The 23,814-nt window shown below is 29.4% G+C and overlaps 1 pseudogene; it reads right to left on the bottom strand.

The window, feature by feature from the left end:
- Positions 1-10,375: 10,375 nt before the first annotated feature.
- LOC107945775 (transcription factor MYB20-like) lies at positions 10,376-12,080 on the bottom strand (annotated as a pseudogene).
- Between the last annotated feature and the right edge of the window lie 11,734 nt (positions 12,081-23,814).

The following is a 23,814-nucleotide window of genomic DNA, read 5'->3' as shown; positions in this document are numbered from 1 at the left end:
TTTAATTTAATTTAACGTTTATGCTTTTTTTATTTTTAGCAATTAATTACCAAGTATTAATTAAAATTTCATTAAATATATGTTAAGTCTTTAAAATTGGAATATAAACTCATGTCAAATTATTAGAATGACAAATGATGGTGACACATTGAATTCTTTCATTATATCGAAACATTAAATTGTTAAAGTATATATACTAGTTTTTTTTTTCTTGTGCAATACACGAGTTAGGTTGTATATATTAATTCTAAAAATTTATTATGAAATTTTTAAAATTTCAATAAAAATATGCATGAGAAATATTTTACAAATTTCATAATACAAACCCAATTTTTAGTAGTTCAACTGATTAAAATATTTGTAAAGAAATATTTCATTTTAAACAATAAAAATTCAAGTGAAAAGAAAAACAATAGTTTAATGGTTCCAACTTCCAAATATGGGGTAACTGTAAACCATAAAAATTGACTTAATACATTAAAAAAATTACTAGTTTTTGGTAGCTTTATTGATGCATACAATTATGTTTTTACTAATATATTAGCTATGGTTATGTTAGAGCCTTAATTGATATTATTCGAATAATAATAAAATGAGCTCGAAAATGAAATTTGATACAAAAGAAAAATAACAACAGATGATAGATGAATTGATGAAAAGAAGAAAGATGGATGGTGCTGGTGGTGAAGTAGTTGGATAGATAGCCTAGCCTTTTTTAGTGAATTTTTACCAACGAAGAACTATAGTTGCTTTTATTTAACCCTTCTTATTGACTTGAATTAGATGATATTGAAGAACTGAAATAAAAGTTCTATCGAGAAAGAAACAAGAAACTAGTCTTGAGTCATGGAAGGAAAAAAAGCTCCCTTGGAGCGATTTTATTAATCAAAATAATCAAAAGTGCATCATGGTGGTGGCTATCCGTGCCTGTTCCTAAGTATTTATAACCATGTCTAAGTCTTACCTGAATCTAGTAAACTATCTTGCAGAGCAAGTAACATAGACCTTCTTAGACCTAGTCACACTCTTATTAACCTAAAATACTAAAAAAATTAGAATAAATAAATCCAAAAAATATAAGACTTAATAAATATATTATTGAGGTTATACATAATCAAAATTAAACCGGATATCATTTAAAAGAAAAACCAAAGTCAAAACTCTTTATATTTGATTATTTCATATCTAAAAAAGAAGATATATGATTATTTATTTATAACCATGAGGTGGGTGTTGTAATTATTTATCTCATCCATTAACCATGTTATCAAAAGAGTTCAATTATTACTCATGTGAATGAAACACATTTTATAGTCAATCATTTATCTTTTTAAAGAATAGTTATGGTGAGCAAATTAATTACTATTGTCGATAATAGATAACATGATTACAAAAAAAATTATTATTTATTTATTATTAAAAAACATATTCGATTATATATTAGTTAAATGTTTACAAAGATATGTTTTTTAACTTATACAAATAGAAATATAAATTTGAAATTATTAACCAATATAAACAAACTTAAAAATAAATTAATTAACATAAATCCTTGGTTCAAGTTGAGCTGATTTCCAATTATCTACAAAATCCACAAGGACAGTGATCGCAAAGACGAGGGAATGTATGTCCTAAATAGTTGATTTGACTGTGATAGGTGTTGGAAAGAAAAAAGAAAAAGGTTGCGATTCCGTGTAATCGGATCTATTACAAGCCCCAAAAGTGTGTTGACTTTTATTTGGACAAGAATGATGTGAAGCTGATACGTGTCCTTTTAGTCAATTTGTTTTCTTGTTAACTTCCATGTCTGCTATTCTACGCGTTTGTCGGCGAGTGGGCTAATGAAGGGATACCACTAACGAGACTTTTCCCACTTTCAATCAATCATGAGATTTTTTTTTAAAATTTTTTAAAAATTGATTAGTATTTTTTTTGGAAGAAGCCTTTGAAGTATTATCTTTAGGGAATAGACTAAAAAATGGCCTATGGAATATAGGTCACCTATTGGGGTATACGGTATTATTTTGGTTATTATTGATAGGGGACAGACTCCTCCAAGAGAAGTCTTCAAAGTGTCATTCTCAGGGACACCAACCTAGTCCTTCGATAATAGAAGGTATTGTCCCCCAGAGGAGGGTTTTGTCCCCCTCCTCGAAACCCGTGTATGGTTCATAGAGAGGGCCGCCTCGACCATATATGGATGTACGACCACCCACCAAGAGACGACATGAGTGTCTCGCCCTTGGTGGGATTTAAACCCCTAACCCATAGAATATAGGTCACCTGTTAGGGTATATGGTACTAATCGCTTGCGCGTGTACCAAAAATACAAAAAACTTTATAAAAAAATTTAAAAATGCGATTTTAACTGCAAGTGTATAGTGTCAGTTGTAATATTTATAGTGTCAATGGAACACTAAAGCATTCCAAAGATAGAACCCAAAGGAGTTGGCGATTAATCAATTTCTAAACTAAGGACATGTGATTCAAAGAGTCTAGCTAACTAATCAGTAAGCAATTTTATTATGGCAGGCCATACAAGAGGTTAATTACGCTAATTAACTACCTAGAAACAGACAATAACTAAATTGTAAATAAAGCAAAGTATGAAACTAAAAAAATACGATAACAGACAACGGTTGATTGGTTTTCATGTGGTTGGTTAACCTTTGAATTAGGGGTCTAAATCGCTAATACTCCTCAATTGGTTCAATTTTACCTTTCAATCTCAAATTTACCAATTTAGACAAATTAGCCTGGTTTATCTCTCGACTTCACCAAACTAATCTGGGACTATCAAATTGGTGCCCAATAATATCTCATCTTGGTCTCGACGTCTTTTTGATTTAGTCCGTAAATCAAAAAATAAACTTCCCCACATTTCCATCAACCAACCAACCAACTAGTATCTATACATGTTTTACTAAATATCGATACCTATTGTTGTGTATTGATACCTACGTTATTTTCTTTTGAAATTTGCTAAATGGTCTTTAATCATGTATTTAAACTGTTCCGAATGTCATATAATATTTTTTTAGTCGCAATCACCTCTAAAACTGCTTAAACTAATAAAAATCATTCTTGCTTAAAGCTATATATGCATGTGAAATTGTTACAATGTTGATGTCCTATAAGTCGGGTCCGGCGATCGGACTGGGTGAAGGGTGTTACAAGGAATTTAGAGTAGAGGAAATTGTTAGTAAAGTTACCGAAGGACAGTCTGTGATAGTGAATAGGATCTTCAAAAAAATCCCGTAGGAGATTTAAGGAGAAATATTGTTTGGAACTGCACAGGAATCAGAGTTTCCTAGTGGAAACATGGTGTTTGGATTGAAAGGAGGAATAACAAATTTTGTGGCTAAGTAACTGATGTGTCAATAGGGAAATTTCAGGGAAGAAATTTCTCTTTAGGAGGGGACAATTGTCACACCCCTAAAATCGGGTTAAAAGAATCGGGTTTGTAAAAATCGAGATTGGTCACGCCTTGATTTATAAGGTTATCTTTGTGCATTTATAAATCGTGAACTTGAAACAAATATTGAAATTAAGATCATAAATAATTAATTAAAGTATTAAAATAATATAGTCAGTCATTATTATATTAATTAATCTAAAATTAAACTTGATTATGAGGTTTAATTTGAAAATAGTGTGTTTTAATTGAGTTAGGACCTAATTGGAAAAGGGGTTACATGAATTAAAATATTAATAATGAGACTTGACTATGAGTATTTTATATAAACTAAGATGGAATGTGCTAAGAACTATAAGTTAAATAAGTTAATAAAAAAATTGAGTAAATGTGTAAGCTAATAAAGAATATGTAAGTTGAGCCCGAAATAAATATAGGTAGTTAAGAAAAAAGATTAAGTAAGAAGTAAGCGTTAGCCCTAATGCTTAAATGTTAACTTTCCTCTTTAGAAAGCCTAGGTTCAAACCCCACCCCTCCCATTTATTTTTCTTTTAATTTTCAATAACCTAGGATAAAAACCACACTAAAATAAATACCGTTAGGGGGTAAAAACTAAATAAGAAATAGGCTTCGGCCTAATGGATAGCATGCTAGAACCCTTCTTGGAAGTTTTAGGTTCGAGTTTCCTCCTTTCTTTTTTATTTCATAATTTCACCAAAAATGCTTCAAAATAGATCGATATAATCAAGCATAAAAAATAAACAAGAAATGCGCGATAGCCTAATGGTTAAAGTGTTAGTTTCCCCTTATGAACTCAAGTTTGAGCCTTCACCTCCTTTCCCCCTTTAATTTTTAATTTTAAATTTTGGCAAAACCTTGGAAAAATTGCAAGTCATCCCCTAGAGTTTACAAACCCTAGGAATTTAACCAATTCTTTCATAATTAGAATTCATATATTGCCCTTCCTCAAAATTATAGAAATAGAATTCCACCATCTTTTTATATTCTTTGCCTAATTAGAATCTCAATTTGCCATTTTTCAAATCCTAATATAATATGCCCTCTATCTTCCTATTTATTCTCTTTTTTATTTTCTTTCTCTTTTTTTACACCATATCTTCATCCTAATTGTTGATAACTTTTTTGCTTTCTCGAATCAAATCATCCTCTATTCAATCATTCTTTCTATCAATTTTGTAATTTTCGTTAATAGCATCCCTACAATTACCAAGAATCGATAAGTACATCTAATTTTCGATGTTTAGATATCTAATTTTCGTAATATTTCTATTCAACACTAGTCTTACGTTTGATTAATCAATCTTTTTCGGTTCTTGCTTAATCTTTCAATAATCTTGATAAATCTTGAAATTAATCGTTAACTCATGTATAAATGTCATTTGAAGGACTCGTTTTAGGTACATCGGGTCAGATTTGAATGCAAGGAACTTCGATCAAACTTTCAGTGAAAGGTGTGTGTTCTCTTACAAGCGAATCAGGGCAAACCATGCCTAGTATTAGGGCCACACAGGCGTTTGGGCCACACGAGTGGACTACACAACTGTGTGCCCTGGAAACCCTAGTGTAGTTCGTGGACCATATGGCCTGTCACACAGTCGTGTTTCCTCTATAGGTTATTTTTGCATTTGCCATACAGTCACAACCTATTACACGGCCTGGCCACACAACTGTGTAACCTTTCCATACGGCCTATAGCACCCCACACGGTCATGTTACCTTTGTTTTACAATTCTACCCAAAATTTTATGAATTGATCAGTTTAGTCCTTAAATAGTCCCTAAACTATTTTTAGTGCTTTGTTTCATTCAATTAAGTCCCTGTCAATATGAGTAATGTTGGAATCTATAATCTTATTGATTGAATTATTATTTTATATGCTTGATATGAGAATATTACTTGTTTACAACCACTGTAATTCTAATGAACCGATAATGTTTTCCATACCACTGCGTTACTTGTTAGCTCGGAAGGATCAACTCGAGAACACCGATAGGGAAGTTGAATAGGCATTTGAGATGTGGTGGAAGCAATAAAAATTATGAAACAAAGAACACAATGATTTATAGTGGTTCAACCCCAATTGTCTACTCCATTACCTTAGCTTATCACAATTAAAGATTTTCTCAAATTCACTAATTTGGTAACCTTTGAGGACAATGTTTAACCTTACAATCTCTCCTAAGATTTATGCCCCAAAATCTTAAGATACAACTCCCTTAAAGTTTTTACCCAAACCTTAAGAATTAACCCTCTCTCAAAGAGAAACAAATAAGCAAACAAAGAAACAATCCTCTAATTTGTTTACAAGAAAAGGTATGAAAAAATTAAGCTCTAAGTTGTTTTTATTGATTTTTAAGCTTTGCACATGTCTCTTGTTGTTGCTAAACCTTTGGAAAATGATATTTATACCTTCTAATTTGATTTCCAACCATTGTGGTTGTCGTAAAAGTGAATGTAGCTATTGGGGATGAAATACCAGGTCATTAACTTCACCTGCAGCAACGAGTGTCGCTATCTACCAAAAAGAGTATTGATATTTTGTTGTAATTAATGCTGATTTCACTGACCATTGGAGCAGGAATACCGATACTTGAGAGATTTATTGATAGTTTTTATAAAAGTATCAATACTAGATCGGTGCCTAGAAAAGGTTACAAATTCCAGAATGTCAATTTGGTATTGATTAACAAAGGGGTATCGATATCTTCTAGAATATTGATACTTAGACAAAAAGTATCAATACTTTTTGGCTTGGAGTAATTCTAACTTGTTTGAAAATGATTAAAACATATTTAAAAATCTTTGACTCAATTAAAACCACATCAACTTAATTTTATAAAATTGCTCAAATTTACTTCTATTCAAAAACACTTTAATTTGTTATATTTATCCAATAAAGCTTAGTTTAACACTACCTATTGCATGACATACATGTCTACTGTTACTATTAAACTGAACTCACGTTAAACAAGTTTATTGCTATTGTTGTGATTTGTTATAAGCATAATAATTGCTACCTACATACTTATTAAAAATATGTTAATGCTACCGTACTAATCTGTCATAGCATGTCATGTTACATTACATTGGGTGAGGCGATATGAACGGAAGAAGTGTTAGCAGCTTTTATCTACATTGAATAGTGGTTTATCCACACCGTATTAATATATTTTATCTGCATCAAATAGTGGTTTATCCACACCGTACTAACAGATTTTATCTGCACCGGTTAGTGGTTTATTCGCACCATACTAGCAGTTTATTTACAATGCTTAGTGTTTCATTTACACCGTGGTGTAAAGGTAGAGGAGTTCTGGGGAACTCTTACCATGGAGTGTAGCGGAGTTAGGTAGGACCTATTCTGATAAATTGAAATTGCATTGAATTCATAAGCATTTGCATGGCTATGAACACTGGGATATTATGTTGATGAATTATTCTGCACTTCTGATATTCTATATTGCTATCCAATTGTGATTTATTTTATGAGTTGATATTATGTATGATTTGTCCACTGTTTGTACTAATTTTCTTGTGATTGAACTCACACTGAGCTTCATAGCTCACTTTCCTCTTTTATTTCTATCTCTACAGATAACCCACCAGGTCAGGACACGAACACGGCATCTAGAGGAACTCGACTCGGTTTCGTTTATTAAAATATTTTAGATTTATTATTTGATAGTTTTATTATTCAAAGACTGTATTATTTTATTTTGAATAACAGCATGGGACTCGGGATTTAGGTTTTTATAGCATGCATGATCTTTAATTTGATTTTAGGATATAAAAATATGGATACTAATTAATTATGCATGAACTTCGGTTTTTATTAAAATTTAAAAACATATATCACTTTTCCGCTGCTAAACTATAATTAAAGTTTCAAGTAATAAATAAATTGGTAATTAACCAAGTTTTCAAAGGTAGTCACCGTTACATGGGTAAGTTAATCTAAATCGGTTCTTTGATAACTTGTAGGTTTTTCTAAAAATAGACTAAGTTTTCTTTCAAAATAAACAAATGTTTTAAATGTCTATTTTATAAACTCTAATGGCTTATTGGGTCATTTCGGTAGTCGATATAATCTTCTGAATTCGGGCTTAACATCTAGGTAGGGTTGGGGAGGTTACATTATCTCATTATCACCAGTGTGTCTTTTTAATGATTAATATGACCACTGTCAACAAATGATTGTGATAAATTGCTCGTTCGAGAACAAGCAACTCGTGACCATGTTCCATATTTATCAATCCACACAATGCTAATGAGAGGATATCATTAACTCTTTAACCGAGCTATGAATTCTATTGTTGCTAGCAAAGCCATGCCATACACAAGTCATCTACCCAACATATTGGCTATGGGATTGATAATTTTTAGAGCATAAGCCTCCACTTATATCAAAGCACATGAGTTACATACGCATGGTTAGTGACTAACTCAAGATTTAGGTAAGTCACACCATAAATGTCACAAGTGAATTAACTCACAAACAGATTCAAAATTAATTCAACTTGGGTCCAATCCAATGTATGATTCTTTCAATGAGTACATCTATGTTTCTACTCATGTAATTATAGACTAGCCGTCTCCACAATTGGAATTATATGTGACATAATAATCCTTCTAATTATTTGAATCAAACGCTCACTTTGATTATTTTACGGGATTATAGACTCGTTTAGATTATCTACTGAAGTAAGTTATCTTTTTCGCAATGTAAATGTTCGTACAGTGCCACTTATAATCAGTTTGAACTTAGACAATCAATGAGATAATATTTTCTTGTCACAATTTTGATATGTATGCAAAACATGAAAGACAGAAACACAAAAGATATAACAATGAAATGTAAAATTAACTTTATTTATTTATTCATCGTTCAAATACATAAACAAAAGTTATATGTTTACTACAATATGGACACATTTCCCAACACCAGCATGCAGACATTGGATGGAATTAAACATGTATTTAGATATATCAGAAGTACTGCTAGTATAGGGTTATTTTATTCAAATGACTCAAGATCTTTATTAGTTGGATATGTTGGCACTGGATATTGATCATATCCATATAAAGGTTGATCTCAAACAAAATATTTATTTACATGTGGAGGTACAATCATATCATGGCGTCCAACAAAACAGACATTAATTGTTGCCTCTTCAAATCATGCAGAATTAATTGCAATGCATAAACCAAGCCGAAGTGTGTTTGACTAAGGTTGTTAAGCCAACATATCTAGAAGATATGTGATTTGCCTCTGCAAGAAAAGATGTCAACTATTATATACAAAGATAATGCAATATGTATATCTTAATTGAATGGTAGTTACATAAAAGGTGATAGAACGAAATACATTTCACCAAAATTATTCTTCAATCATGATCTTGAGAAGAAAGGTGATATAGTAGTTCAACAAATTCATTCTAAAGATAAATTGGCTAGTCTTTTACCAAGTTATTACCAACCACAACATTAGAAAGATTAGTATACAATATTCGAATGTGTCAGCTCAAAGATGTAATATGATGTTGCCTTTAAGGGGAGTCTAAAACATGTTGTACTCGTTTCCTTTAATCAAGGTTTTGTCTATCTGGGTTTTTGTGGTAAAGGTTTTCAAGGAGGCAACTTGTAATAAGAGATTGTATACTCTTTTTCATTCATTAGTTTTTTATCCTACAGTGTTTTTCCTATTAAGGTTTTAACGAGACACATGTTTGTTGATGGACATCCAAGGAGGAGTGTTGTAAAAAATGAATTTCCATATAACTCCCATAACCCCCAATAATTCATTTTCTTGTAACTCGTGCCTTAACTATCTTTATTATAATTTTGTAACCTATGATGATTGAGGCTCTATAAATAGAGGGCATGTAAAATTTTTTTGATATCCTGAAATGAAAGTTGAACCATCCTCTCATTTTTCTACTCTTTTCTCTTGTTGTAATTCTCTTAGTTCATAATAGCACTTTATATATTGAAAATTTTAAACTTTTAAAAGCTGTTAAAGTTTTATGTTCTTTAATTTGAATAGCTTTTCTTCTTCATAATTTTTGGTATTATAATTTTTATTTTTGACTATTTGAATTTTTTTTAAAAATTTTGAATTTTTTAAAAGTTTAAATTATTTATAAACATGACATATATGAGAAAATAGTACCACATTAGTATAAAAGGTTAAAGGCCAATTTACTCCAAATAAAAGATTATAAACCAAATTGACTAAATGTGTAAAAATGAGGGCTAAATTTGTTGTTATAATCATATACAAAACATAGAAATAAACATTTAATGGTATAACTTCAACAGAAAAACTATTTGATATATATACAAACACCATTTTGTTCAATTCCAATAGAGACACAAAAATAATTTTGTGTTTACTAGTCAATAAAATTCTTTAATTAAAGATTATTGTAAATGTTTGACTCTAAACTTAAGTTTTTTTTCCTCCCGTGTTAATATATTTTGAGAAATATTTATTACCAACATATAACTAATAAGTTTTATTATAGATAAAGAGGAAGTTAATTGGATAGAATTAAATAATTTAATTAGAAAAATTAGTTTGAATGATAAAAAAGGGGGGAAAAACATTGATTAAAAGATGGACATTGTTGGACTTCTGTTTTTTTGTGAAAACAGGGAAAACAATTGTTTGCATTTAGCAAATTTTGATGCTCAACTCTTGATCAATAGTTGAAGATGATGGCTATAAAATAGAAAAGGAAATATAAAAATATCGCATGTTTTTTCATGATAGTAAGATTTTAATCTTATTTATAGGTTTAATTGTAATCAAGAAAAAAAAACTTTTTAATATATTAAATTTAACTTAAAATTCTTGATTCTCTTCAACTTCCCATATACAAAAGGAAAATAAGACATATATATTTGTTTTTAATGAATTATAAAAGGAGGGTAAAACTCTAATAACAATGCAAATAGCACGACTCGAATTCAAGTCATATTTGGGGTGATGAACACCTTAACCATCATGCAAACACAAGGTTAAAAAAATTATATTTTATGAAAACATTAAAAATAAAAGGAGAAACTAGAAATAAAGAAAACACATAATAAAAATCAAAGTGAAAACAAAAATCATAAAAGTGGATATGTCCAAGAATCTTGATCAAAGCCCATTCTTAGGCACTGAAATAGAGGAGATGATAATGAATTAAGAGCTAGCTTTGTATCACTATCATCATCATTGATCAGCAAATCCCAACCGCTGAAATCATCAGTATCCCACAAGCTCAAATTGTTGCTATCGGTCTTGTTGGTGTTGTTAACTGAAGGCCATTCAAAATCTGCAGGGAAGTAGTGAAATTGTTGTAGGAAGTTGGGAGAATGAGCAGAAGAAGAAGATGAAGAAGAAGAAGAAGAAGAAGAAGCAGATGTTGAGGGTGCAGCAGGGCCAGGGATCAAGACTTCATGGGGTTCAATCAATGGAACTTCATCGGTGCAAAAACCATCGATGTTTTCATTGTTCATCGTCATATCCATTGGGTCAAATGATGAGCTTGTCATGCTCGTATCTTCCTCTTTTGCTTTAGTTATAGTGGATTGTAAGGATGTTTCAGGCGGTTTGGATTTGTCAACTTTTGGAACTTGCTTCTTTTGCTCTTTTGGCTGCTCTTCAGCAGTTGATAGTGGCTTGTGGGTGAGAGGATCAATGCCCATTTTCCTTAGCTTTTTCTTGATGTGAGTGTTCCAATGGTTCTTGATCTCATTATCAGTTCTTCCGGGGAGATGAGAGGCAATCTTAGACCATCTGAAGATGTCAAAAATCAATTTCTTTAAGGAAAAAAGAAAAGCAGCAAGTGTGATACCATAAAGTAAAATAATGAGTTGAAATTTGGGACCACTAGAAAGAAGGATGACTTTTTTGTAACCACAAGAGAGGTCCATGTAAAAGAGATTTGGATAATTATAACTCAAATATTTTTAATAAAATTCAAAGTGCAATTTCTAAAGCATGTGAGATTTGGATGGAAATGATTGTGAAAGATGGAGTTGTTTTCAAGGAAAATCGTAACCACATAATAATAATAACCATAATGTCTTTGGTAGAAAAATAAATGAAGATGGGGTAATTAACCTATTGCCAAGTTGAGCATGAAGATCAATCACCATTTGCTCTTCATATTCAGATAAAAGTCCTCTTTCAGGTCTGGTCTTAAATAATTTGTCCATCTCAACCTGCAACTCTTTCCACACCTTAACAATCCTGCAATCACACATCAAACATCTTCATTTTTGCTTTTTAAAACATTACATAAATTTCTGAAAACAAGAATGGGAGAGAGACCTGCAAGCTTAGGAACAGCTCTCCAACAGCATTGGCCATTGGTGAGGATGAAGCTGATTAGCTTCTTATCTTCCTCAGCAGTCCATGGCCCTTTCTTCAACCCAACTTTCTCACAACATGGTTGTCTTCCCATCTTTATATGTATATTAAAAACAAGTGTTTTATCAAACAATGGGTTTCTCAAAAATATCAAAACTTTATCCAGAAAATGAAATGAAATAATTAGAACAAAGCAGTTGATCCAAGAGATAAAACAAGAGCAAGAAACTGGAACTCTCTTCGATGTTTGATGCACTGACAATAACAAAGCACATACACAAGCTCCCACCTTCATATATAACTGAATTCCCCCCCCCCTTCCCCTGTCTGGGTTTATACACGTGTATATCAATGAAACGACGCGTAACACACGTGCGATGCTACTTTCAGAATCTTTGTTTTTTCTTTCTTTTTCCACCTTCAGTTTCAAGATATAGACTGGAATTAACAACATCAAAGTAAAAGTAAAATATTTATTTTTGGAAAAACCCAACAATATCTAACCTAGGGATAGACAGATGGACAGATGGTAAGAAAGATTACAGACGTGTTTCTTCTTTTATTATTATTATTTTAACTTTTGCTTGTAGCTAATTTAAATATTAACAAAGATTTGTTTAGTTTTGTGTGATGGTTCCATGGTCTAATTCCTAGAGGAGAACCCACTTTACCATACAAGGATCGTCCCACAATCAGAAATTTAGATTCTGACGCTTAAAAAAGTAAAATAATATGTCAAAGTAGTAAAAAATTTAAGTTGATAGTTATATTTCAATTATAAAGGGGAAGTAGCTTCACTGAACATGCAGGCTCGGAATAATGGTATAGAGATTTCATGCCTGGCTTTAAGGTTTTTCTATGCTATTATCTACCTGTTTAGATTCTTAATAAATTTGATAAGAAAAGGCGTCTGCTAATTTAAGCTATCGTCGGTTACTTGTTGCATTACAACTGGCTGCGACCTTCGTATCCAGCAGTCTAAATTTGCTATGATATAGGGAGCATTAATCGGATAATTCTACTGTGTTGGGTACTCGTAAGATTAGAATGGTTTCTTGGAATTTTGACTACTCATTTCTCCGGCATTTTGTAGTGGAATTGTTGTTGGGATACCATCTCTATAATAATATTTCAATGTCAATTCTGATTAGAAAATTTATTTTTTTAATTAATAAATATTATTATAGATAATTATTCTTCTCTTGTAAAAGAGAAAGGGAAGGATGAAGAATAAAGTTTTGTTGTTTGAATTGAGGGATTAAGGTAAGTGAGAAGTGCAGGCCCCAACCCTTTTTGTTCATGGGCATTAGCATTGAATTTACTCCTTTCTTCCTCTTTTACAAGTCCGCACATGCTACAGCTTTGGACATAATTCTATCTCTCCATGCCAGCCAAATAAAAATCTTTATTTTCAGCTAAGCAACTAACTTCCAAATTGCCTCAACCATTGGGTGATTATATCATTGTTGATCCCTTCGTAGTAAAAATTTGGTGTCACAAGTCAACCAAGTACTAACTCGAATAGAGGCATTACAAAAATATTCTTCTGTATTTAAAATAAGCTATATTATTCTAAGGTACTTTCATCTGTTTATATCAAAAAATAATAATAAATCATTTAGATATTGTGAGATTTGAACCCCACAACATTTACATCAATAAAACATTTACAACACGTTTGGTTCGCTGTAATGGAATAGAGGCGTAATGGAATAGAGGTGTAATAGCAAATCAATTGTTTGGTTGAATGTAATGGAATAGAGGCGTAATAGTATTCTTGTGTTTGGTTGAATGGAATAGAAGTGTAATAGCATAATGGAAAAAACTAAAATGACTAGAATACCCTTAGCATAAATTTGTTTGGGTAAATGATTATTGTTATTGTTATTTAAATTTTAATAAGATTATTAATATCAATAATAAATAATTTAATCATATTTAAACATAATTATTATTAAATATATTATAATTAAAATATATAATTTAATAAAATTCTTAATAATCAATATTCTTATATGAATTTACTCAAATCATAATATATGATACTATAAAATATAAATTAACATAATTATTATTAAATATATTATAATTAAAATATATAATTTAATAAAATTCTTAATAATTAATATTCTTATATGAATTTACTCAAATCATAATATATGATACTATAAAAGATAATTTAACATAATTATTATTAAATATATTTTAATTAAAATATATAATTTAATAAAATTCTTAATAATTAATATTCTTATATGAATTTACTCAAATCATAATATATGATACTATAAAATATAAATTAACATAATTATTATTAAATAATTATAATTAAAATATATAATTTAATAAAACTCTTAATAATTAATATTCTTATATGAATTTACTCAAATCATAATATATGATACTATAAAAGATAATTTAACATAATTATTATTAAATATATTTTAATTAAAATATATAATTTAATAAAATTCTTAATAATCAATATTCTTATATGAATTTACTCAAATCATAATATATGATACTATAAAATATAAATTAACATAATTATTATTAAATATATTATAATTAAAATATATAATTTAATAAAATTCTTAATAATCAATATTCTTAAATGAATTTACTCAAATCATAATATATGATACTGTAAAATATAAATTAACATAATTATTATTAAATATATTTTAATTAAAATATATAATTTAATAAAATTTTTAATAATTAATATTCTTATATGAATTTACTCAAATCATAATATATGATACTATAAAAGATAATTTAACATAATTATTATTAAATATATTTTAATTAAAATATATGATTTAATAAAATTTAAAATAATTATAACTAATAAATTTTCTTATATGAATTTGTATAATTTAAAATAATTATTATTACATATAATTTAATAATAATATATAATTTCATAAAATTCTTGATAATAAATTTTCTTATATGAATTTATACAATTTAAAATAATTAATATTAAATATAATTTAATAATGATATATAATTTCATACAATTCTTAATAATAAAATGTTCTTATATTAATTTACTAAAATCAAAATATAACTTGAGAATTATATTCTGCATAAACATAATTAACTTATATTAAGAAAAGGTTAGATGAAAATGAAATTCTACATCATAATCCATATGTTATATAGTTTTACAACATCAAAAAGTTTGAACATTGATTTTTAATGGTCAGAAAGAAATCTTCTGACCCATTCCAATCGCGCAACAGAAGGTAAACTAAAGAAAACGATCATTTGACTTGGATGATTTGGAATTTTACTCAAAGCTCGATACCGCTCATCATCGGTTAAACCTTCAATTTCCCATAAGGTTGAATATAAATTTGAAGCTTTCTCATGCATGATCTGGAATTCTTTTGACTTCTGCTGAACTACCACATCGAAGGCAATACTCCTACTGATTTGATCGCCAACGGACTTGATGTTTTCGGCCAATAAAGTGGCAGCCTCATCAAATGAAGAATACATATTATCACGAGCATCGGATTTCTTCTTTCTCTTGTTTGAAGATGAGGAACCCCCTTGGTCTCTATCTCGTTGCGGCTCCGCAGCAGAAACATCCATGTCATCCAAAGAGATGTTAGCTTCGCAGTCATAGAATGCGTTTCTTTCTTCATCCATACCTGTAGTAGGTACACCCTCAGCATTTATTTCTTCAAGAACATCAGCAGCTGTTTGAGCATCTTTTCCAGTTGCTTGATCTCTTGCGTATATGGTAGTAAGCTGGTCGTAGTAAGGGAAAGTACGATGTCTGAATTGAGCGGCTTCTTTGTGACTCTAAAAAAATGAGGAAATCATCTTAGTTATAAGTTTGGTAAAAATAAGATAATAAAGACTTGAAATAATCTTACCTTTAAATAGGAGTCCCAAACCGCATCTTCAGCAACAACGAGCTGCCTATGCTCGTCCCAACCAAAACCGCTATTGTTTTGGCCATTAAGCATGTCATAGACGATTGACCACTCCCTTTTTAGTAACCTAATCCTCGATTCAATATTAGGTTTCGCCTTCAACATTGCATTTGGCAAAACCTTTTGTAGCATTCTTTCCAACTCGTTTAAATAACCGACTTTAAACCCGGTATCAGCATTAAATGTTCCAATATTGTGCAGGTCCACCATGCAGGAAACCAATGCTGCATCTTCTTCTGGAACCCATTTTCTTTTGGTTCCTCGAGAAGCTTGAGAAGAAGCATTTGATTCTGGAACACTTGACATAATTATCTTAAGAACAAAAAAAAAACAAATTATATTAATTACTATTTTAATATCATGAATCAAAATGTGAACACTTTATAAAATTATAATTAAGTTCAATATCATGAATCAAAAGCTCCATACCACAAAAAATTTAAAATTATAACACATGCTGAATGAGAAGAAATTAAATTATAATTCAACAAGTTTAGTACAATACAAAAATCAATACAAAAGTTTCACAAACTAATTTCTAGATGCTTGCCATTCATTGAACATTTGGTTGGCTAGTTCCATCCTCCAAGTAGCCCAAGTATCCGATGGATGAATATTTGTGATATTCGGTTCATCGTCATCCACCACATTACTAGGTAATCCTTCTCCCACCTCCGCTTCAATGGGATCAATACTCATATGGGTTCGAATAAAATTATGGAGCAAACAACATGCAATAATAATTCTATTGTGCACCCTTACAGGATAGAACGATAAACTCCTAAGTATTCCCCATCTAAGTTTTAATAACCCAAAGCATCTTTCAATAACATTACGTGCTGAGACATGTTTCATATTAAAAAACTCTTGCAGAGAACTTGGTTGATAACCCTGACGCCACTCATTCAAATGATATCGTTGTCCTCTAAAAGGTGCAAGAAATCCCTCACAATTTGTGTATCTAGCATCAACTAGATAATAACAACCTATAAAATAATTTTTTTTAAAATGATTAATTCAGCACAAAAAGTTTGATCTTAATGAACAATATCAAAGTCCTCTAACTATCCACTTTACCATGAGGAACTTTTAGTCCATGTCTTCTACTAATGGCATCTCGAAGAACCCGTCTATCGGCAACTGAACCTTCCCAACCAGGAAGAACATAAACAAATTGCATCTCAGGTGTACAAACACCTAGCATATTTGTTGCTATGTCACCTTTTTGCGTTCGATATCTAGGTTTATCAACTGTTGGAACCCTAATCTTAATGTGGGTTCCATCAAGAGCACCTAAGCAATTCATCACATGATATAAAACCTTGAGTTAGAATACTAATTTAAATCTAAATCAACTAAATGTTGTACAAGCTATATATAAAACTCAGTCTAATACCTTAAACCATTTCCACCTTGTGTCAGAAGAATCGGCTGTAATTGGCTCAGGCTTTTTAAATAACACATCTTGTAAGCGTATGACAGCATTTAAAACACTATGAAATGCTCTGCTAACAGTTTCCCCGGACCTTCTAAAGTGATGCTTGATAACTCGATTTTTCAGGTGATGGGAGATGATATGTAAAACCATTACTACTTGCTCATCAACAAGCATGAACCTTGACGACTTCAATCCCCCTATTGATTCTAACATTTCACATAGTTTAAAAAAGGCAGTTCTATTCATCCTAACTTGTTCAATACAGGTCTCATCACTAGCATATACAAGCCTTTTCACATAATCCTGTTTTGCATAAAAATCTAAGGTATAGGACCTAATCCTTGGTCTATGTAGGCTAAGGCTGGCACCCATTCTAAATAAGAACCAAATCACAATTCTACAGATTTTCAACCATATTGTCAATGCAATACCAATTCTTTTACGCCTCACACTTTGTGCAATTAAAGGCAGACGAGCCATTACTGCAACATATTAAAATTAGAACACACTATCAAAGAATTAAAGTTGCAATTACACATTATCAAATAAAAATAAACAGCACAAATTTAGAACACACGAAGCAAAAAAGTATCTATTAAATGATATCGTTGCAACTTTAATTTCATTTCTTTATCAATCACCCAAACAATAATGAAAGAAAAGATATTTAAATACATTTTAAATACATTTTAAATATATTAAAGGTATATGTACTTTATTTTTGTAAATATCTCTATGTTGTTAAAACACCACCATTACTATTACAAATATATGTTTAATTAATTATAATATAAAATCCAAAGAAACCACGTATGAGAATTCCTCATCGACAAATATCTTTTATTTTTATGTATAATGAAAAAGGAAGTGGGTGTTTTATCCCACTGATGTTGAAATGATGAGTCAAGTTGTCCAAGGGGCAACCCAAATTATTTGGGCATGTAATATATTTTCCACAACTGAGTAATTTAATTTTTTTATATTTTTAAACTTGATGCAAATTAATAAAATCATTAATAGAAAATCCATTCACGTGGATTCTATGGATGCTAAAATCTATATAGATACAATTTAATTAAATCTTGATTTTCATTATTTGGGACATTAATGTATATCAATGATGTAAAAGTCGGAATACGCAAGTTGAAGTGCGTCATGTCGTTTGTACTCATCGCACTAATTATTAATGGATAAATTAAAAAATATTTATGTGACAATTTATTCGGAAGACCGAAAACCACAAGTGGTGCTTGAAATGGAGGAAGAGGGGATTGTAGAAAGTTGAGAATATTGGGAGAGGGAATATATATTTTTTGATATAGAGAGAGAGCATTTACAATTTTATTATAAAATCTAAAAAGTTACGTATGATCAAAGAAATAATTTGCATATTAATGATATTTAAAATTGTTTCAATTTTATTACCCATAAATGTTTAAAAAAAACAATTCTTATATAACAAGACAATTTAGTATGAAGTGTTTGTAAGTAATATTAATTTTCATTAATTAAGCAATAAAATCTTATATTTTATACAATAAACGAAATAAGAAAATATAATTTACCTGAAAAAAAAAGGGAGAGGGAAACCTTTACAAATTTATTATATATGATAAATCAGAAAATATCTAAAATATGATATAAAATATGTTATGATTTTGATTATGAAAAGGGGGGGAAACCTTTACTATTTTATTATATCAGAAAATATCTAAAATATGTTATGACTTGGAGGGTTTTTTTCTGATTAATGTAAATACAACCATTTAACATAACTATAAACTAATAAATAAGACCTACTGGAAGCAGAAAACATCCTTATGGGCATGCATGCATTATGTCCGAAGATTAGACGACAGGAAAAAGGATCATGGGTTCTTCATTCATATGATAAAGCAGGCAAACCCAGAGAAGGGAGAAAAAAAAGTTGTGTGGTGCAGGCTGCCTGCATCCCAATAATTTTGTTGGTCCAATAGTGCTAATAATAACTTTTTTCGCAGGTTGGACTATATACAATCTACTAAAACCAATAGGGTGATGTTAATCACTGTCATTCCATGATACACAAAGCAAAAGCTGTAAGGCATGTGGGAGAGAGAGATAGCAGAGAAAGCAAACAATGAATTATGAGTCAGACAGAGAGTGGAGTGTATGTGTGAATGGAAAAACCCAATAGAACAAAACCAAACCAAACCAAACCTAGCTTGCAAGCAAGGATTGCGAATCATTATATTCCTACATTCCTTTTGTCTCTACATTTCTTGCAGCAATAGCCATAACCATACAAACAAAAGCTGTAATGAGCAATACAAACATACAAACAAAACCATACAAAGGAAACAACAAAAGCTGCTACAGCAATACAAACATGCAATCGGGGAAAACATACAAACAAAACCATGAATACCAATGGAAAACTAACCTGTAATGAGCAAATCGGGGACGACTGCGATGAAGAAGTGTTGGAACAAAGAACCTCTAATGAGAAAAGGGAAATCGATTAAGTGTTGAGAGACATCAAAAATTAATAAAGAGGATACTCTTCAATTTTAATCATTTAATAATTCCAACATTAAATCTGTTTTTTGAAGTTAAGATATTCAATTGAAACCTAGATTGACTATCTATGCTACCCTAAAACAAATAAAAATAAATAAACATAGGGTGAGGTTCCTGCATGCCAAGTACTGCAGATCGTCGACGGATAAAATCGTCGGAACTCTAGTTAAGACAACGAGAAAGAAGAGGGCCAGAAGGGAAGATATCGGAAGAGAATGCGAAGACATCTTGTTGATGTTACAAGGATGAAGGGTTGAATATATTTATTGAATATTGAATGGTCAATGTTGAATTCGACAATATTAGTATACACGTTTAATCCTTTTCTAATCTGGAAATTACATCAGGAGTTAGAAATTTGGTTCTAGATTGCTGCAGAACTCTATGGAGGCATCTATTATGGGGAAGAAGACCAAAGCTTCAATGGCAGAATTTGAAGGAAACTAGCAGGAAATGCTTTGGATATAACATAAATTGGCAACACTAAAAACACCCTAATTCCAAATCGAAAAACTCAAACTAAGATTATAATCTGATTAAAATTTAATATCTAAAGGAAAATAATTGAAGGTGTAAAGACAAAATTGAGTACATAGGTACAATCCCAGAAGAAATTAGCTTTTTATCATCCAAGATATTAACATTAATCATAGCAAGTTTATACTATCTGTTCTAGTTTCAGAGAGGACAGGGGAATCGTATCTGCTATAATCAGCATATAACAAGTACTGGAATTGAAGATTGAATCTCATGCAGGACGAAACAATTGCTCAACCAATATAGAAAACATAAAAGGACAGTCAAGGACTATATATGAAGGTTCTAGTAGTTCTAGAACCAATAAAGAAAAAGAGAATAACATATTCAAGCGAGTATTTAGCACCAAAAAGAAAAACGAAGAAATAGAACTAGCAGAAACTATAGATATAGAAAAAGATCTAGAAAACTTTAAACAAGCAAATCATAAACATTTTAACCCACATAACCTATACACAAAGGGAAAATTCTGGGAAAAAACCCAACTCATTCAAAAAATGGAAGAAACTCCTATAAAATGTGGAGATAATGCCACAGTTATACTACCATTATTACGAAAAGAATCATGTAAAATGCTTCAAGAAATGAAAAGTTGATTCATACCTCAAGATTCAAAAACCAAACGCCGAGACCGAGAGAAAAAATAACGCAGTGGGAAATGAGAGGAGAAATGGTGAGGACAGAAAAAGGAGAGGGTAAAGGTCGATTTCGGGTAGGGAGGGAGGGTAAAACAGAGACTTGGGAAGGGAAGCCGGAAGTAATAGGGTAATCGTCGATTTGGGAAGGGAATAGAAAAGCAGCGAATTTGGGGATTAGGTCGATATTGTAATAGCCGCGTAATACCGATTACAGCGAACCAAACGCCGGAATAGATCGGTAATGTAATAGGCACGTAATCGGGGCGTAATGGATTACCTATTACACTGAACCAAACACGCTGTTAATTTTATCACTGAAATTAATGCTTTATTTTAAAATAATATTTATATTTTATTGTTATTATGCATATTTTGTTACCTCCATCAATTATATATATTGATAATGTTGTTGATTGAGTTGGTGTCACAACTCAACTCGATACTAACTCAATATTGATGACAACACCATGATAAACAACTGCATTGCATTTAGTATTCTTAATATGATATATTTATGTGTTTAAATTTCTGCTTAATCTATTTTGTTTAATTTTAATATCATAAATATTTCATATGTTGTTATTAATTAATTTTAAACCATATATTTTATTATTTATTAAATTTCATTTTAAAAAATTTCTCTATTTAAAATACGTAGTGTTCACATGCACACAATTATATATATATGCTAACCGTTGGCATGAAGCTTCCCGGAAGTGTAGGTTTATTATGTGAACTGAATAAAAAGAGATAAGTCAACTTCTATGGGTTGCCTTGAAGCTATCAGCTGCGACGACTTAATATAAAAATACACATATTTGCTTCTTCTGTTCCATTTTTAATTTTAATTTTAATTTTAATTTTATTTTTATTTTTAAAAAGTATGAAATATATATATATTGGCATATATAAAAATTTCGAAAAAAATTTAAATCTTGATTGAATGTCACTTTCAAAAAATTAAATATTTATTGTATGTGGGGGTTTTTAATTTGTTTTTGTTAATTTTCATGGACATAAATTGTGATATTCATTAAATGATACATACTTTTTGTAATCTTTTAAATAGAAAATATGTTTATAAGAAGACCTTAAAAGAGTTGTTATTGAATTTTTTTTTAGATTTATTGATTTTATAAACTAAGCTGGTATTAACAATTAATTTTGATAGATATTTAAATAAAAAATTTAATTATAATACATTTATAATATGAGGTAAAAAAATTATGTTTATTATAGTTTATATAAAAATTAATCAACCTTTGGTTGAGATGGTATAATATAAATTATTTTATAAGAAGTATAGTTTTATAGTCGTCTTCTACCTATGAGTGTGGGCAGTGGCGAATCCAGGGGTTGGCAGAATCCCTAATCTCCCTAAAATAAATTTTTTTTAATTAGACTCCTTAAAATTTTAAATTTGTAATGGTAAAATTACACTTTAACCCCAAAAATGATAAAAATTTGATTTAATCCTTTAAAAATTATAAAGATATAGACTATATATATATTTAAATTTATACCAAAACAAGTTTTATATATACATGATTTTATATAATTTTGAAACAATTTTGCTTTTAATTAAAATTATAAATTAATTTTTTTAAATATCAATTAAAAATTTATTATTAAGTATTTAATTCAAATATTCGTTAAAGAAAAAAATTTCATTGTCAAAATTAAATACATGAATATTATTTTTGTTTAATAAGAGTACATTCGTAAATTATCATTATATTCTTACGAAAGTAAATATGATCATGTAACTTTTTAGAGATTTTAATCAATACATTCTCATATATACCAAACATTATATATTAAAGTTTTTTAAATAATATTAAAATTTTATTGAGAGTATAATACAAATAAATCTATTAACTATATATATATATTGAAAGAAATTACCTATATTTTTATTAGATATATTTTAACAGCAGTCTTGGAAATTAAATAATTCTCTTCAAACTTGAAAAACAAATTGCAATGACTATAATATGTAAAATGCTTAATACCATTTTTGCTTCATGTATTATAGTTGAATTATATTTTGGTATTTGTATAATTTTTTATCAGTTTGACCCATGTATTTTATTTTTGTTATCAATTTTATCCTTGTATTTTCATTCTGTAATCTTTTACCCTCAACCCAAATTTTCATTAAAAAGAATTAAATCAACCAATGACATGCTACCACATCATGTCAAGGAAAAGGGAAAAATCACTTAAAAATGTTTAAAATTATAAAAATAAAAAAAATCTTAAAACCTAGAAACTTATAAAAACTAAAAAAATCATAATCTCTTTTTGAAAAACATGAAAAAATTTAAAACTAGAAGTATGAAACATAAAAAAAATTTAAAAAATTCATAAAATTTTTAAAAATTTATTTTTTTTGGAATTTTAGGTTTTTATAAAATTTTATAATTTTATGAAATTTAAAGAATTTTGTGGTATTTTTATTTTTTAGGGATTTTATGCATTTTTTTATGAAATTTAGAGTTTTTTTAGTAAAAATACCATAAAATTCTAAAAAAACTCATAATAATCTTAAAATTTTTAAAAAACAAAGACTAAATTCCAAATAATTTTTTTTAAAATTTTACGAATTGTTTTTTTGATGTTTTGCATACTTGTAATCTTAATTTTTTATAATTTTCAAAAATATATTATGATATTTTAAAGTTTTTTTAATAAATTTTTTTTGAGTTTTTTTTAGATTTTTTAATGATTTTTTGGATTTTTATATTTTTAATATTTTTAAGTGATTTTTTTCCTTTTCTTGACACATGGCGATGTGTTATTGGCTGATCTAATTTTCTTAATAAAAATGTGATTTGGAAGTAACGTGGATTTTACGTAATGAAAATACAGACATCAAACTAGTAAAAAAAAGT

This window comes from Gossypium hirsutum, chromosome D12, assembly GCF_007990345.1.
Source record: "Gossypium hirsutum isolate 1008001.06 chromosome D12, Gossypium_hirsutum_v2.1, whole genome shotgun sequence".
In the NCBI taxonomy this organism is placed as follows: Eukaryota; Viridiplantae; Streptophyta; class Magnoliopsida; order Malvales; family Malvaceae; genus Gossypium; species Gossypium hirsutum.
The sequence above is the reverse complement of the archived record's forward strand: the minus strand, read 5'-3'. Positions and strand labels throughout refer to the sequence as shown.